Source organism: Lepidochelys kempii, chromosome 14 (genome assembly GCF_965140285.1).
Source record: "Lepidochelys kempii isolate rLepKem1 chromosome 14, rLepKem1.hap1, whole genome shotgun sequence".
NCBI classification, from domain to species: Eukaryota; Metazoa; Chordata; order Testudines; family Cheloniidae; genus Lepidochelys; species Lepidochelys kempii.
Window position 1 is genome coordinate 33,411,318 of NC_136393.1, and position 16,845 is coordinate 33,428,162.

At 44.5% G+C, this 16,845-nt stretch overlaps 1 protein-coding gene and 1 long non-coding RNA gene across 11 annotated transcripts in view; both read right to left on the minus strand.

The window, feature by feature from the left end:
* The window catches only part of LOC140898275 (uncharacterized), a 2,445,793-nt gene that overhangs the window by 1,291,426 nt on the left and 1,137,522 nt on the right, over nucleotides 1–16,845 (minus strand). The window lies entirely within an intron of this gene.
* LOC144929427 (uncharacterized) lies at nucleotides 1,343–15,051 on the minus strand. Its single transcript, XR_013634653.1, has 2 exons — nucleotides 14,410–15,051; nucleotides 1,343–2,029 (listed from the first exon to the last, which is right to left on the minus strand). It is a non-coding gene; the product is annotated as an uncharacterized LOC144929427 (long non-coding RNA).

Below are 16,845 nucleotides of genomic sequence, written 5' to 3' on the forward strand. Positions count from 1 at the left end.
GCTAGTTATAGAGGAATAAAAGAAAGAATCAAAATCACTGTCTGCTGGTGTAAGGTCCTTCTCTTACTGTGACAGTCTGAGGCCCTGTTCTTAGGCTAAGGCCTTTGGCTAAGCAGAAGAGGCAGCCATAAGCTGGGAAGCGAACGGTCACATCCTCACATTCCAAACTAGTCACATTGAAAGAAGGTGCTATTGCGCTGTTAGGAATAAAATCCTGTCCTGATAATGCCTATCGCCTCCAGAGAAAGGGCAGTGCCTAGAAGATGTAAAAGGAAACTTAGTTTGATAGCATCCTGTCTGGCAAGAACTCACTTATCAATAGCTGGGATGTGAAATCCTCATTTCTGTATTTGTTCTATCACTGTAGTCCCCATTTCCCCATTGTTTGTATAATCTCTGTCTGGTTCTGTGATTGTTTCTGTCTGCGACATAATTAATTTTGCTGGGTGTAAACTAATTAAGGTGGTGGGATATAATTCATTACATAATCATGTTACAATATGTTAGGATTGGTTAGTTAAATTTCAGGAAAATGATTGGTTAAGGTATAGCTAAGCGGAACTCAAGTTTTACTATATAGTCTGCAGTCAATCAGGAAGTGGGTGTGTGGGGTAGAAATGGGAACAGGGAATGGGGGTGGGGAAACTGGAATCATGTTTTGCTAAAGGGGGAAATGGGAACAGGGAATGGGGGTGGGGAAATTGGAATCATGTTTGGCTAAGGGCAGGAATGGGAACAGGGACACAGGTGTCAGGCTCTGTGGTGTCAGAGCTGGGAAGGGGGACACTAAGGAAGGAAACTGGAATCATGCTTGCTGGAAGTTCATCCCAATAAACATCGAATTGTTTGCACCTTTGGACTTCGGGTATTGTTGCTCTCTGTTCATGCGAGAAGGACCAGGGAAGTAAGTGGGTGAAGGAATAAGCCCCCTAACACTCAGGAGGTCATCTAGTCCAACCCCCTGCTCAAAGCAGGACCAATCCCCAAATAAATCATTCTAGCCAGGGCTTTGTTAAGCCAGGCCTTAAAAACCTCTAAGGATGGAGATTCTACTACCTCCCTAGGTAACCCATTCCAGTGCTTCACAACCCTCCTAGTGAAATAGTTTTTCCTAATATCCAACCTAGACCTCCCCCGCTGCAACTTGAGACCATTACTCCTTGTTCTGTCATCTGCCACCACTGAGAACAGTCTAGCTCCATCCTCTTTGGAACCCCCCTTCAGGTAGTTGAAGGCAGCAGGCTGCTATCAAATCCTCCCCCTCACTCTTCTTTTCTGCAGACTAAATAATTCCAGTTCTCTCAGCCTCTCCTCATAAATCATGTGCTCCAGCCCCCTAATCATTTTTGTTACCCTCCGCTGGACTCTCTCCAATTTTTCCACATCCTTCTTGTAGTGTGGGGCCCAAAACTGGACACAGTACTCCAGATGAAGCCTCACCAATGCCAAATAGAGGGGGAATGATCATGTTCCTCAATCTGCTGGCAATGTTCCCACTTATACAGCCCAAAATGCTGTTAGCCTTCTGGGCAACAAGGTCACACTGTTGACTCATATCCAGCTTCTCGTCCACCTAGGTCTTTTTCTGCAGAACTGCTGCTGAGCCCTGGTCTACACTACGAGTTTAGGTCGAATTTAGTAGCGTTAGATCAATTTAATCCTGCACCCTTCCACATGACAAAGCCATTTTTGTCGACTTAAAGGGCTTTTAAAATTGATTTCTGTACTCCTCCCTGATGAGGGGATTAGCGCTGATATAGACATTGCCAAGTCGAATTTGGGGTAGTGTGGATGCAATTTGACGGTATTGGCCTCCGGGAGCTATCCCACAGTGCTCCATTGTGACCGCTCTGGACAGCACTCTCAACTCGGATGCTCTGGCCAGGTACACAGGAAAAGCCCCGCAAACTTTTGAATTTCATTTCCTGTTTGGCCAGCGTGGCGAGCTCATCAGCAGAGGTGACCATGCAGTCCCAGAATCACAAAGGAGCTCCAGCATGGACCAAATGGGAGGTACTGGATCCGATCCCTATATGGGGAGACAAATCCGTGCTATCAGAACTCCGTTCCAAAAGACAAAATGTCAAAATATTTGAAAAAATCTCCAAGGGCATGATGGACAGAGGCTACAACAGGGACACACAGCAGTACTGTGTGAAAATTAAGGCGCTCAGGCAAGCCTACCAAAGAGCTAAACGGCTACTCCGGGTCAGAGCCCCAGACATGCCGCTTCTATGATGAGCTGCATGCAATTCTAGGGGGTACCCCTACCACTACCCCACCCCTGTCTGGGGACTCCAGCAGGAGGGGAGTCTCAAGCAAAAGGGATGAGGATTTTGGGGACGAGGAAGATGATGATGATGATGAGGATAGCGCACAGCAGGCAAGCGGAGAATCCCTTCTCCCGACAGCCAGGAATTGTTTATCACCCTGGAGCCAACCCTCCCAAGGTGGGCTCCCAGACCATGAAGCCGGAGAAGGCACCTCTGGTGAGTGTACCTTTGTAAATATAATACATGGTTTAAAAGCAAGCATGTCTAATGATTAATTTGCCATGAAGACTTAGGATGCATTTGCGGCCAGTACAGCTACGGGAAAAGTCTGTTAACGTGTCTGGGGATGGAGTGGAAATCCTCCAGGGACATTATTAAGGGGACATTCAGAGGTGGCTGTTCCTGCTGGGCTGTTTGCCTGTGCTGAAAAGAAATCATCCCCGCTTTTAGTTACGTGGTGGGGGGACCCGTTCACGCTGAGCTGTTCGCGTTTGGCTGGCAGGGATCTTCCCTGATACTAGTCACATGGTGGGAGGAGGGGTGAAGCAATCATCCCAGAGAATTGGAGGGCGGGGGTTTAGTTGGGTTTGTTCTGCATGTCAACCCGAAAACTGCAGTCCCTCCTTTTAAATGGCCAGCCCAACGGGTGCTTGGTATGGGAAAGGAGGGAGCTGCTGTGTGAAACCATTCCCACATGTTATGAAGGTTGAAGAAGCTGAAAGACTGTGGCTTACCATGGCCGCCTGCAAGCCGAATTCTGTTGCCCGGCCCAGCGTGTGTGATCTCTCACACCAAACCGGCACACCCTCAATATAAGAGGCAAAATGCAACCTTGTACCGAAAGCACATGTGCTATGTAATGTTAACAGCTTGGTTCACCGTGAAAGAGTCTACCCATTCTTCTCTAAAATGTGTCTTTTTAAATACTAATCTCCCTTTTTTTCCTCCCACAGCTGCAAATGTTTCAATGCTCCCCCTATCATCTCCATCTCAGAGTCTAGCGCAGATAAGAAGGTGAAAAAACGCACTCGCGATGAAATGTTCTCTGAGCTCATGCAGTCCTCCCGCACTGAAAGAGCTCAGCAGAATGCATGGAGGCAAACAATGGCAGAGTCCAGGAAAGCAGAAAATGAACGCAAGGACAGGAGGGATGAGCAAAATGAGAGGTGGCGGCAGCGTGATGAGAGAAGGCAGGATGCAATGCAGAGGCTACTGGGGGATCAAACTGATATGCTCCGGTGTCTGATGGAGCTGCAGGAAAGGCAGCAGGAGCACAGATGGCCGCTGCAGCCCCTGTGTAACTGCCCGCCCTTCTCCCCAAGTTCCATCGCCTCCTCACCCAGACGCCCAAGAACGCGGGGGATGGCTCCGGGCACCCAACCACTCCACCCCAGAGGACTGCCCAAGCAACAGAAGGCTGGCATTCAATAAGTTTTGAAGTGCAGTGTGGCCTTGTCCTTCCCTTCTGCCCCACCCCTCCTGGGCTACCTTGGAAGTTATCCCCCTATTTGTGTGATGAATTAATAAAGAATGCATAATCTTGAAACAACGACTTTATTGCCTCTGCAAGCGGTCCAATCCTCTAATTTGCCTAGGTCCCTCTGTATCCTATCCCTACCCTCCAGCATATCTACCACTCCTCCCAGTTTAGTGTTGTCTGCAAACTTGCTGAGGGTGCACTCCACACCATCCTCCAGATCATTAATGAAGATATTGAACAAAACCAGCCCCAGGACCGACTCTTGGGGCACTCCATCTCAGCACTCCCACCCTTCCCCCAGAGTTCCCAAAGGCAGGGTTGAGCCCCATGTCTAGACAAGGCTGCCCTTCTCTGTCTGGAATGATGCAGTCAGCTTCTAAGGGAGGTCTCATTCAGTGACAGATTTTACACCCACACCATCCTATAGTGCAAGTTTATTCTTTATGATCCTATGGCTTCAATGCTGACTGAGTTCCTGGTTTGTCCATCCCCTGAGCCCAGGGCGTGTTCCCAGGGAAGGTCAAGTGATGAATTCATATGGGGAGCAATGAATGCTCACTTCTGCAGGAAAAGAACTATAATCAAATAAAAAGAATGAGGAGTCCTTGTGGCACCTTAGAGACTAACAAATTTATTTGAGCATAAGCTTCCATGGGCTAAAACCCACTTCATCGCAACACCCATTGTTTCATGTTCTCTGTGTATAGATATATCTTCCTACTGTATTTTCCACTGCATGCATCCCATGAAGTGGGTTTTAGCCCACGGAAGCTTATGCCCAAATAAATTTGTTAGTCGCTAAGGTGCCACAAGGACTCCTTGTTCTTTTTGCTGATACAGACTAACACAGCTGCCACTCTGAGACCTATAGTCACTGGAACAGAGTTCTGCACCCTGCATCTTCTATCTGCCAGTGCCCTGACCACCAGGGTACAGAGTCATTGTTGCTTTCTTCACTTTCTTGCTCTGGCTCAGTGACTTTTCATTATTTATTCACAGTGGAACAGCTTCACCAGGAGAGACTAAGGGAACCTCTCATCAGAACATTCTATAGCTCAGTGCTTGGGGCTTTCATCTAAGGCAGATGTGAACAAACTATGACCCGCGGGCCACATCCGGCCTGCCCGTCCTCAAGGGACCGTCCTGCCCGGCCCTTGAGCTCCCGGCCAGGGAGGCTAGCCCCCGACCCTTCCCCTGCTGCCCCCCCTCCCCCGCAGGCACTCCGGCCATGGTGGCGGCACAGCTGCCAGTCCTGCCGCTCTGAGCAGCATGGTAAGGGGGCAGGGAGCGCGGGGGGGCGGGGGGGGTTGGATAGGGGCAGGGGTCCCAGGGGGCGGTCAGGGGACAAGGAACAGGGGGGGTTGGATGGGTCGGGGATTCTAAGTGGAATTCTGAGGGGGGCAGTCAGGGGGCGGGAAGTGGAAGGGGGCGGATAGGGGGCAGGGCCCAGGCTGTTTGGGGAGGCCCTCCGTACAGTTTCACAACCCTGATGTGGCCCTTGGGCCAAAAAGTTTGCCCACCCCTGACCTAAGGAGTCACTTGCACTCAGTAGGAGACCCTTTCTCCCCACCAAGCAGAGTGTAATTGAACCTAAATCTCCCACTCCCACTAGTCTAAAAGTTATAAAGGATCTGCCTCTGGATTTTGCATGAGTCCCATTCCAGTATGCTCAGAACACATATAACGGATCAGGCCCCACAGGTGTCCCACTGCCTGTCTTCTGGTTTAAGGGTCCCACTGGTGCTTAGACATGAGTTAGGTGACTGGATGCCTAGAGTGAGGCAGCAGTGCTCATGCCCAGAAGCAGAAACTTAGATGCCATGTTGGCATTGAGTGAGTTTCATGTGCCTAGAGGGGTAGGTGGCAGCTAAGCAGGGGTTGTCTGGATTTCACTGGCACCTAATTCTGGGAGTTAGGCACCTAAATCTGGGCTTTAGGCACCTAAGTCCCTTAGTGATCTGGGTTTTCACCTCTCTGTGCCTCAGTTTCTCTATCTGTAAAATGGGGATAGTGAAATTTATGTCCATTGTAAAATACTTGAGGTCCAATGATGAAAAGACAGAAGCTGACAGGCATGAGATTGTTTTTCAACATGAGTGACTGGATCAGTTTCAGAGGAAGAAGAAGGATTGAAAGTGCTTTGGAGAATAGGATTAAAATTCAAAATGATTTGGACAAACTGGAGAAAGGTCTGAAGTAAATCAGATGAAATTCAATAAGGACAAATGCAAAATACTACACTTAGGAAGGAACAATCATTGCACGCATACAAAATGGGAAATGACTGCCTAGGAAGGAGTATTGCGGAAAGGGATTGGGGGTCATAGTGGATTGCAAGCTAAATATGAGTCAACACTGTAACGCTGTTGCAAAAAAAACAAACATCATTCTGGGATGTATTAGCAGGAATGTTGTAAGCAAGACATGCAAAAAAAAAAGGAGGACTTGTGGCACCTTAGAAACTAAAAAATTTATTTGAGCATAAGCTTTCGTGAGCTATAGCTTACTTCATTGGATGCATTCAGTGGAAAATATAGTGGGGAGATATATACAGAGAACATGAAACAATGGGTGTTACCATACGCTCTGTAACGAGAGTGATCAGGTAAGGTGAGCTATTACCAACAGGAGAGTGGGGGGGGGGACTTTTGTAGTGATAATCAAGGTGAGCCATTTTCAGCAGTTTACAAGAACATCTGAGGAACGGGGGGGAGGGGGGAACATGGGGAAATAGTTTTACTTTGTGTAATGACCCATCCACTCCCAGTCTTTATTCAAGCCTAAGTTAATTGTATCCAGTTTGCAAATTAATTCCAATTCAGCAGTCTCTTCTTGGAGTCTGTTTTTGAAGTTTTTTTGTTGAAGAATTGCCACTTTTAGGTTTGTAATCGAGTGACCAAAGAGATTGAAGTGTTCTCCGACTGGTTTTTGAATGTTGTAATTCTTGACGTCTGATTTGTGTCCATTTATTCTTTTACATAGAGACTGTCCAGTTTGGCCAATGTACATGGCAGAGGGGAATTGCTATCACATTGGTAGATGTGCAGACATGAGAAGTAATTCTTCCGCTCTACTCTGTGCTGATTAGGCCTCAGCTGGAGTATTGTGTCCAGTTTTGAGCGCCACATTTCCGGAAAGATGTGGACAAATTGGAGAAAGTCCGGAGAAGAGCAACAAAAATGATTAAAGGGCTAGAAAATGTGACCTATGAGGGAGGATTGAAAAAAATTGGGTTTGTTTAGTCTGGAGAAGAGAAGACTGAGGGGGGGCATGATAACAGCCTTCAAGATATAAGGTTGTTACGAGGAGGAGGGAGAAAAATTGTTCTCCTTAACCTCTGAGGATAAGACAAGAAGCAATGGGCTTAAATTGCAGCAAGGGCGGTTTAGGTTGGACATTAGGAAAAACTTCCTAACTGTCAGAGTGGTTGTCAAGGTTCCTCCCCCACTCTGAACTCTAGGGTACAGATGTGGAGACTTGCATGAAAGACCCCCTAAGCTTATTCTTACCAGCTTAGGTTAAAATCTTCCCCAAGGTACAAGGTTTGCCTTGTCCTTGAACAGTATGCTGCCACCACCAAGCGTTTTAAACAAAGAACAGGGAAAGAGACCTCTTGGAGTCATCTTCCCCCAGAATATCCCCCCCCCCCCCAAGCTCTACACCCTGTTTCCTGGGAAAGGCTTGATAAGAATCCTCACCAACTGGTACAGGTGAACACAGACCCAAACCCTTGGATCTTAAGAACAATGAAAAATCAATCAGGTTCTTAAAAGAAGAATTCTGATTAAAGAAAAGGTAAAAGAATCACCTGTGTAAAATCAGGATGGTAAATACCTTACAGGGCAATCAGATTCAAAACATAGAGAATCCCTCTAGGCAAAACCTTAAGTTACAAAAAGATACAAAAAGAGGAATACACATTCCTACCATCACAGCTTATTTTACAGGCCATTAAACAAAAGAAAATCTAACGCATTTTCTAGCTAGATTACTTACTAACTTTACAGGAGTTGTAAGGCTTGCATTCCTGGTCTGTTCCCAGCAAAAGCATCACACAGACAGACCAATCCCTTTGTCCCCCCCTCCAGATTTGAAAGTATCTTGTCCTCTCATTGGTCATTTTGGGTCAGGTGCCAGCGAGGGTACCTTAGCTTCTCAACCCTTTACAGGTGAAAGGGTTTTGCCTCTGGCCAGGAGGGATTTTATAGCACTGTATACAGACAGGTGGTTACCCTTCCCTTTATATTTATGACAGTGGTTAAGCACTGGAATAAATTGCCTAGGGAGGTGGTGGAATCTCCATCATTGGGGATTTTTAAGAACAGGTTGGACAAACATCTGTCAGGGATGGTCTAGATAATATTTAGTCTTGCCTTGAGTGCAGGGGACTGGACTAGATGACCTCTCAAGGTCCCTTCCCGTTCTAGGATTTCTATGATTCTATGATTCTAATTTCTGCTAGCCGGACTGGGGAAACTGGAAAGGGAGACTGTGAAGAAATGAGGTGAAAATGCCACCAAATTTTCCAAAGAAATTTCCCATCTTAACAAGCTGATCAGTGAGATGGAAGGGAAGTGCCAGCAGCCAACAGCCAGCAAGTGAATTCCTGCAGGGGAAGAAGCTTATCTAAGAAATGCAAACAGACCTGGAGAAAGGAGGGGCTGTGGGCAGCTGGGTTAAAAAGCTGAGCACAGAAAGCGTGCATTCAGAGGCAGCCTGAACCTCTTCGAGCAGGCCTGAAAAATGACACATTTTCACCCCTATGACATATACTCAATTCCTGTCCACCATTATCTCCTGACTCTGCACAGGACTGGCCTAGTGAGCAGGGCTAGGGTCAGTGAGATGATCTTAGAAAGACTTTACTGACTTAGTGTGTGCGTGTGCGTGTGCATCTGTGCATGCATCCTCTTTTACGCGGCTCCTGCTGCAGAGAAAATGATAGTCCAGTAGTTCAGGTGTTGGTTAACCTGAGAGACCCAGGCTTAATTCCTGCTCTGTGTGAACTCAGACAAGTCATTTCTTCTGCCTGTGCCTGACTTTTCCTCTTCTAAAGTAGGAATAAAAACCCTTCCCCACCTTCCAGAGGTGTTGTGAGACTGAACGTATCAAAGCTTGGGAGGTGCTCAGATAGTGCAGGGATGAGAGCCGGAGAAGCACCTGCAGTAGCTAGAAGTGGAGGCATTTCCTTCCCACATCAAAGCACTAACAAATCACATTGGGTTGTCTCCAACTTTCCTGATTTCACCCTGACTCTTTCAATAGCTGGCATTTCTCTTAATGCCCCAGCTCTTGCAATCCTATGGTGAGAGGAGAATCTCAGCTCTCATTCTAACAACAGTCAGTTTCTTGCTCTTGTGGTGAAGTAGAAAAACTTGAGAACACGACTAGAAGAAAATCTCAGTGCTCAGAAAACCAAAAAGTCCAAAATGTATTTTTTTAGAAAATAAATCTCATGTTTCCTTTAGTTAATCTCATGATTTTTGAACACTTGGTGCTTGCAAAATTGCATTGGCATTGATCAGTTTATGTTTTCCGGTCTTTCTTTCTTTCTTTCTTTCTTTCTTTCTTTCTTTCTTTCTTTCTTTCTTTCTTTCTTTCTTTCTTTCCAAATAGTGCAAATATATCAAAATACCAGATTTATCATAACACACAAAGTAAGTAAAGAGGGTTAGACTAAAGGGAGGGGAGGAGAAGCAACTTACCTACGTTAAGGGTCTACATTAATATAGACCTCTAAAAAGTGAGCCCAAATGTCTTTGAATTTTTCAGGCCTTCCCCCTGTACAGAATGCTGGTCATTCATTAGGTGTGAGCTCAGCCATATCACTGAGCTGGGCATAAATGTTTGGTGTGGACTGAGTTGTCCATTTTTGCAGGACTAATTTTCCAGTAACCAAAGCTGCACACTGGAACCACACCCCCTTCTTACCAAATATTCCTGATACATGGAGGTTATGTCCAAGAATAAAACATAAGAGGGAGGGCTCCAACTTAGCATCCAATATCAATTTGGTCCTTTTACCCACCTCATCCCAGAATTTCCCAAAGCATATGAGCTATTGTAGCACCAAGACAGTTAAATTTCTAATAGTGATCAACATTTAGGAAGCCCTCTACCATTAGCCTATGTGGGGACCAGTTTATTTGAAAGGTGGTCTGCAGTTGCTTTCTTTAACAGTAGATACAATTGTATTCCATTGCGTCGGAGATATCTGTGTATCCAAATCTCTATTCCAAGCAGCTCTTGAGTTATCAGTCTTTGACTGAGCTTTTTAGGCCAGAAAACCGTAAAAGGATAAAACCGCTGGCTGAATAAATCCAGGAAGTTTCCTACAAAATAATAAACGTTCTGGAGGTTCTGGAGCTCCCAATACATCCAATCCAAATACATTGGTAAACCAATGTTTTAACTGTTATTTAAATGTTCCAGAACAGGGCAAGGCAAATTGTTACTGTAGGTCTACAAATGGTTTAAACTGATTACTGTCAATTAGCCAAGACACAGTCATAATTCCTCTCTCCATCCAATCCCTCCACATCAAAGTTTTGCCATTGATCTAAAATACAGGATTACACCATAGAACCGCTTCTACATGGAAGGAAGAATGGAAGCAGAACTTTCTAACTACATTTGACCAGGCTTGTTCTGCAGCAACTCTTGTAGGAGCTCATGAGCCAATAAATCTATAATAATTTGAACCTACAATCATAGGCGCAGACTTTCACTGTTCCCGGTGGGTGGTTGACCCCACCCCCGCCCCTGGCCCTGCCTCTGCACAGCCCTCACCCCACCCCCATCCCATCCCTTTCCCAAAATCCCCGTTCCATTCCACCCCCTTCCCAGAAGACCCAGCCCCTGCCCCCCCTCTTCTCTGCCTCCTCCCCTGAGCCCACCGTGTCCCCGCTCCTCCCTGCTCCCTCCTGGAAAGTCCTAAGTGCTGCCAAACAGCACTGGGAGGTAGGCAGAGGAGTGGAGACATGGCTTGTTTGTGGGGGTGAAGGAGTTGAGGTGGGATGGGGGGTGAGGGGAGCTTGGCTTCCAGTGGGTGCAGAGTGCTCACTAATTTTTCCCTGTGGGTGCTCCAGCCCCGGAGCACCGGTGGAGTCGGTGCCTATGCCTACAATGCATGAAAAGGGGAGAGAGAGTACTAATTCTCGTTCAATGTAAATTCACGGTGGGGTTAGTACAGTTATATGTAACAGCCCCAAAGATGACTTAACAAAAAGGAGGTAGAATAATTAAGGCTAAGATGTGTAATAAACTTGTTGGATCATATTAAAGAAGTTCTGTATTAAAATCACAAATGAGTTTGATTCCCCATAGTTCAAATTCCAGGGTATTACTAATTAAGAGGTCTCTTGGTTTTTGGTACTGTTTCTCTCCCTCTATGTGTGAAACTTGCAAGCTGCTAACTGTGTTAGTACATTCTAAGACAGAGTCTGTTCTCAAAGAAATTCACAGAGAGAGAGACTCAAAACAATACTCTAACAACAGAAACAGCACCCAGAGACTCCCCGCCCTTTTGTTGTATTAACAATTGTCATTAAAATAGGGATAGAGGATGTATGTGGATGGATGCTTGGTGTGGATAATAACTGAATGATCAGGGAGGTGCCAGCCTAAGAATCCAGTGTCCATCGGCTGAAGAAGGTGTCAAGTGGAAATAACCAGAGGACCCCCCGGAGGGCAGACTGGAATCCACCCAACAGCCTCAAGAATGGGAGAACCAAAGAACAAGATAACATCTTGGAGCCATCAGGAATGTGCTATCTGCTGATTGATTCAGCAACAGCATGATGAAGCAATTCCCATAGACTGGCATAGGAAGAAATTCCTATAAAAATAGACTCTAAAAAGTGAGAACTTTGGGGTCTGATTCTGCAAACCAACTTCCAGGAGCATCAGATGAGCATCTGACAAGGCCCTGCTCCCTCCTCATGTCCAGGCCACCTGGCCAGTGGCTTGGCATGAGCAACTCTAAGGCTGGTAACTATGATAACAACCTTGCAGAACCTGTGTGTGTGTGTTTGTATGAATGAATGTGTGAATAAATATGAGACTGAATGGAATGTTATAGCTATAACTAACTGCTTACTATGATTCTTTCTGTATTCACAATAAATGTGGTATTTTGCCTTTTTCTCTTTAATAAGATCCTGCTGGTTTTTATTTTATTGGTATAACAAACTAAAATTCATGGAAGCCGTGACCTGTCTGTGACTTTTGCTGCCGCAGCTTCATGGTTTCTCCTGCCACCATGGTGGCTGGGAGCTGCGGGGGTTCCCCCTGCCCCTCCCCGTGTGCAAGGCTGTCATGCATGTGCATCGCTGGAACCTTGCCAGGGCCCTGCTGGCTGCCAGCTCTAGTCCCTTGGCCCCAGGGCCTGAAGCAGAAAAGGTCACAGAGGATTCCTTGACTTCTGTGACCTCCATGACATAAACATAGCATTAAGGACAATTAGTCAAGTAGGGGAAATGAAATCCCCACAGAGATAGGGGGACGGGGGAGCTGTAATTTGTTCAGAGCCAAGCTAGGTTTCTTGGCTGCTCCTGAAAGAAATATTCTAAAAATATTATTGAATTTCTTAAAATAAATGAGGAATGGAAACAGGGAGACAGCTCAGGACTTATGACATTCTGGGAACAACGGTCATTTCCAAAGCAGCCTTAGTGTCAATGAGCATCAGACTTTTAAAACACTGATTCCAGTTTAAGTAAGTTTTTAGCATGTAAAAAGAAAAGGAGGACTTGTGGGACCTTAGAGACTAACAAATTTATTAGAGCATAAGCTTTCGTGAGCTATAGCTCATTTCATCGGATGTAGATCACGAAAGCTTATGCTCTAATAAATTTGTTAGTCTCTAAGGTGCCACAAGTACTCCTTTTCTTTTTACGGATACAAACACGGCTGCTACTCCGAAACCTGTTTTTAGCATGTGAATTTCACTTCACTCCTTAGACATATAGCCCCAGCTCCTGCAAGCTCATCATCACAGGCAGATGCTAATGCCCATATGAAGCCCCCGTGACTCTCCACACCAGCACAGGGGGCTGACTGCAGGATCAGAATCCTAATGGTATTGTTTTCACAAAAGCCTCCAGGGCTGTAATGTTACCAGCTTTCCTGCTTTTTCAATTCTCAATCAGTTTCTCAACTTTCAATGAACTAGTCATTGAACTAAACTAGTTGAATAAACTCTAAAGAAGAAAATATTCTCTCTTCACCTGCATAAGAGAACACTGCTCTCTAAAGCCGGTTTAGCATTTCAACAAACTCTGGTTCCAGGTTCCTAGCCTGTGACTTCCACCAGTTCAGTGGTTTGCCTTTCTTTAAAACTTCTCCGGGACATGTGTACTGCTTGAATATTATTTTATGTATATCTAATTTAAATGCTTTTAGTAGATTAGAGATCGAGTTTAGGCCATAACATATGTTGTCATAATTTTCAATTTAATTTTCATTTGATACATTTTGATCCCTCAGGGAGCACTCAGGCCATAGTCTTTTCTCTGGAACCACAAGGGCTAGAAATGTAATTCTACTTTAAATGAAATCTGAAATTTGCACAATCTCAAAACTAGAGATGCCAGGCTTCAGAAAAATCACCAAATATTGTGAGACAAAATAAAATCCCCAAACTCACAAGAATATTATGTGAGCTGACAATACTGTAGCTGGACAAAAAAAGTTCAACAAAAATGATTTTTCACATGATTTTTAGGAAAATATTCAAAATGATTTTTCTGATCATTTCAATGAAATTATGCTAAATGAAAAAAATATTTCACATCTAAAAAGAAACACAGAGGGGGAAATGATAGTTGAAGAAAAAGAAAAACTAAAAACAAAATTTTGTTTTAATAATATTTGATTAAAAATTGAAAAATCCATAAAATATTTCAAATAAAATAGAAATAATTTTAAAATACATTTTCACAATAATAATTCCATTTTTCCCAACTAGCTTTACTTCTATGGATTTCTTTATGAAATCTCACCTCCAATGGATTTTCACACAAAAGGAGCTTATCTGTCACACAATATATAAATTTGCCTCTTTTTTATTATGTTATGAAATCCCCTATTCAGCAACACTCTCAAACACAGGATCAAACTTAAGACACATGCTTAATTCCCATGATTTAATCAGGAGAAAAGGATGCAATTTTCTATTTTGATTGATTCTGGAAATAATTTTCCTTTTTTCCCTTGAAAGTATCAGAAGCAAAAGGATTCAGCCCCACAGTCAGCTCTAGAAAACTGAAATGACAACAGGCAGAAAAATAGACTGATAACCACTGGATTTGGCGCAGTAACTTTCTTCCTGTATTCTAAATACTGGAAGTTATTTTTTCACAAATCTTTTCCCTGACATCACTGAGAACAGAATGAGGCCCAGGGTTCTTCAATAAAACAAAATAGCAAAATAAACAAATTATTAATTCAACCTGCTGTACAAATCTCATGGTACACTGCTACGAAAATGAGCAATGCATTTGAATGTTAATCAATTTGAATGTACATGTATTGTAGTGTTAATAAAGAGTGAAACAAATTATCAGAGGATTATTTAATCTTCAAATTGTCCAAGCAACAAGCAGTGTATATTAGGAGTTGGTTACAAAGAGTCATTCTGAAGCAAAATTAACCTACCTGATTGTAAAACTTCTCAGAAGGAGCAATCTTCAGGACGTGGTCAGACGTCACTGGTTTTGTTGAGATAATTGCGTTTTGAGTCAGTAGTCCAGTTTATCAAATTTTACAGCTAATTCTGGTAATAAAATAGCTACAGAGTTTTCTCATTGCTTTTCCTTACACTTGTTTAAATAAATGTGTTTGTGTTCCAGACCAATAAATGTGCTTTCCTCCTCTCGCAGCATTTGCAGAGTTTGAAAGAGAAAGTAAAACGGTAACTGGAAAGTTGCAGTAATTTCACATCCTGTCACAAGGGGCGATTAGATAGATTAAAGAAACAACTCCACAGTCCTGCTGAGCTGGAAGCAAATGCACAGGCAGAGTCAAGCATCCAGGTGGCCCAAGTTACCTGAATCCATTAATGATTTCAAAGAGACTCTTCCTGCTTTTTTGTGAACTACAATAAATGGAATGGGGGGAAAAAACCCACCTTTGTTATCATAGAGTTAAGGTTTCCCAAAGAAGCTCATACCCTTCCAGAACATCAAGTGCATCAAAAGTCGTTTGCAATGTTGTTGTAGCCATGTTGGTCACAGGATATTAGACAGACAAAGTGGATGAGGTAATCTCTCTATTGGACCAAGTTCTATTGGTAATAAAGACAAGTTTTTGAGCCATAAAGACCTGAAGAAGAGCTCTGTGTAGCTTGAAAATGTGTCTCTTTCACCAACAGAAGTTGGTCCAATAAAAGATATTACCTTACCCACCAGGTGTCTCTAAGTTCATCAAAACTCAGACTTCTGAAAACCAGGACATACAGAGTTAATGCAGAGTTGACTCTGCTCCACTGGAGCTGGCAATACTTACGATGAATTTTCTGCATACACTCCAACGGCCTTCACTGTGTTAGGTACACCTGTGTTGAGTGGTGGATGAATTAGGTGGAGCACCTTGGGAGATCTCTGAGTCTGATATGAGGAGAGTGGGGGGGTTAGTTTGAGAAGTGTCTCAGAGCTCTGATTGTGATATGAAATCTGAGTCTGCACACACCCACCCACACTCCATATACGCTATCAAAGGAAAGAGGGGCATCTTTAAAAATCTAGCCATTAGAGCCCAGTTCTGCTTCCTCGTATCTCACATATTCTCATTGGCTTTGTTGGGAGTTCTGGTGGTGCAAAAAGTGGAATTGCTGGACCTCAAATTATCAGCATTACAGTAACTCGTCACCTAACACTGTAATTATGTTCCTGAAAAATGTGAATTTATGCAAAATGATATTAAGCAAATCCAATTTCCCCATAAGAATTAATGTAAATAGGGGGAGTTAGGTTTCAGGGAAATTTTTTTCACCAGACAAAAGACATTATATACATATACAGTATAAATTTTAAACAATTTTAAATGAACAGTTTAATATTGTACACAGCAATAAATGATTGTGAAGCTTGGTTGAGGTGGTGGAATAGGAGGGTGGAATATTTCCCAGGGAATGCCTTGCTGCTAAATGATGAACTAGCACTCAGCTGAGCCCTCAAGGGTTAATAGGCTGTTGTTAATGTAGCCTTACACTCTACAAGGCAGCATGGACTGAGGCAGAAGGGAGGAAACACAATAGATGCAGGGCAGTAGCTGCAAACACTTCCCTGCAAAAACTGAACATGATGATGAGCCCACGCTATCCAGCTGGAGTGCACCACTCCCTCCTCCTGACAGCACATGCACAGCTGCACAGGTGCTGACTTTCCAAAGTGCTGGGGGGTGCATGCATGAGTGAGAGAGACGTGCATTGCCCCTTTAAGTATGCTGAGCCCAGTTCAGGTATGTTGCCCTTTTAAGCAGGTCCCCCAGTTCAGACAGGAAGCAACAGCTTCCAGGAAGCTCCCTCCTTTCTGTCCCTGAGCCCAGTCTCCCTCCTCTGCTTTGTGGAGAGGGGGTATGGAGCGAGGGGGGGCAGGAGCAGGGGGACATCCTGATATCAGCACCCCTCTCCCCCACTTCCCCATCAAGCAGGAAACTCCTGAGAGCAGCTCCAAGGCAGAAGGCAGGGCAGGAGCAGCAGGGCAGTGTGGGGAGGGCCACCTGAAATGCTGCTGGGCAGCTGCTGAGCCACATACCTTACAGAGAATTTAGGGGAGCTGATGGGGGGGGGGGGGCTGTGAGCCCCCCTTGGTTCTAATCCCCACAAGGAGGGGCTGCTCTTCTGGAGAATCCTGCAAGCAGTGGACAAAGCAGGCAGCTGCCAAACGACTTATAAGGGAGCATTTTGCAACTTTAAACGAGCTTGTTCCCTAATAGATCAGCAACGAAACAATGTTAACAGAACAACATTAAGTGAAGAGTTACCGTATTGTTTTAGTGATATGACTTGTGCATTCAGTGCTTGATCCTAGACTCACTGAAGTCAATAGCTAACTGATGTTAATGCAGTATCAGGGCTTTAATCTTCTTCTG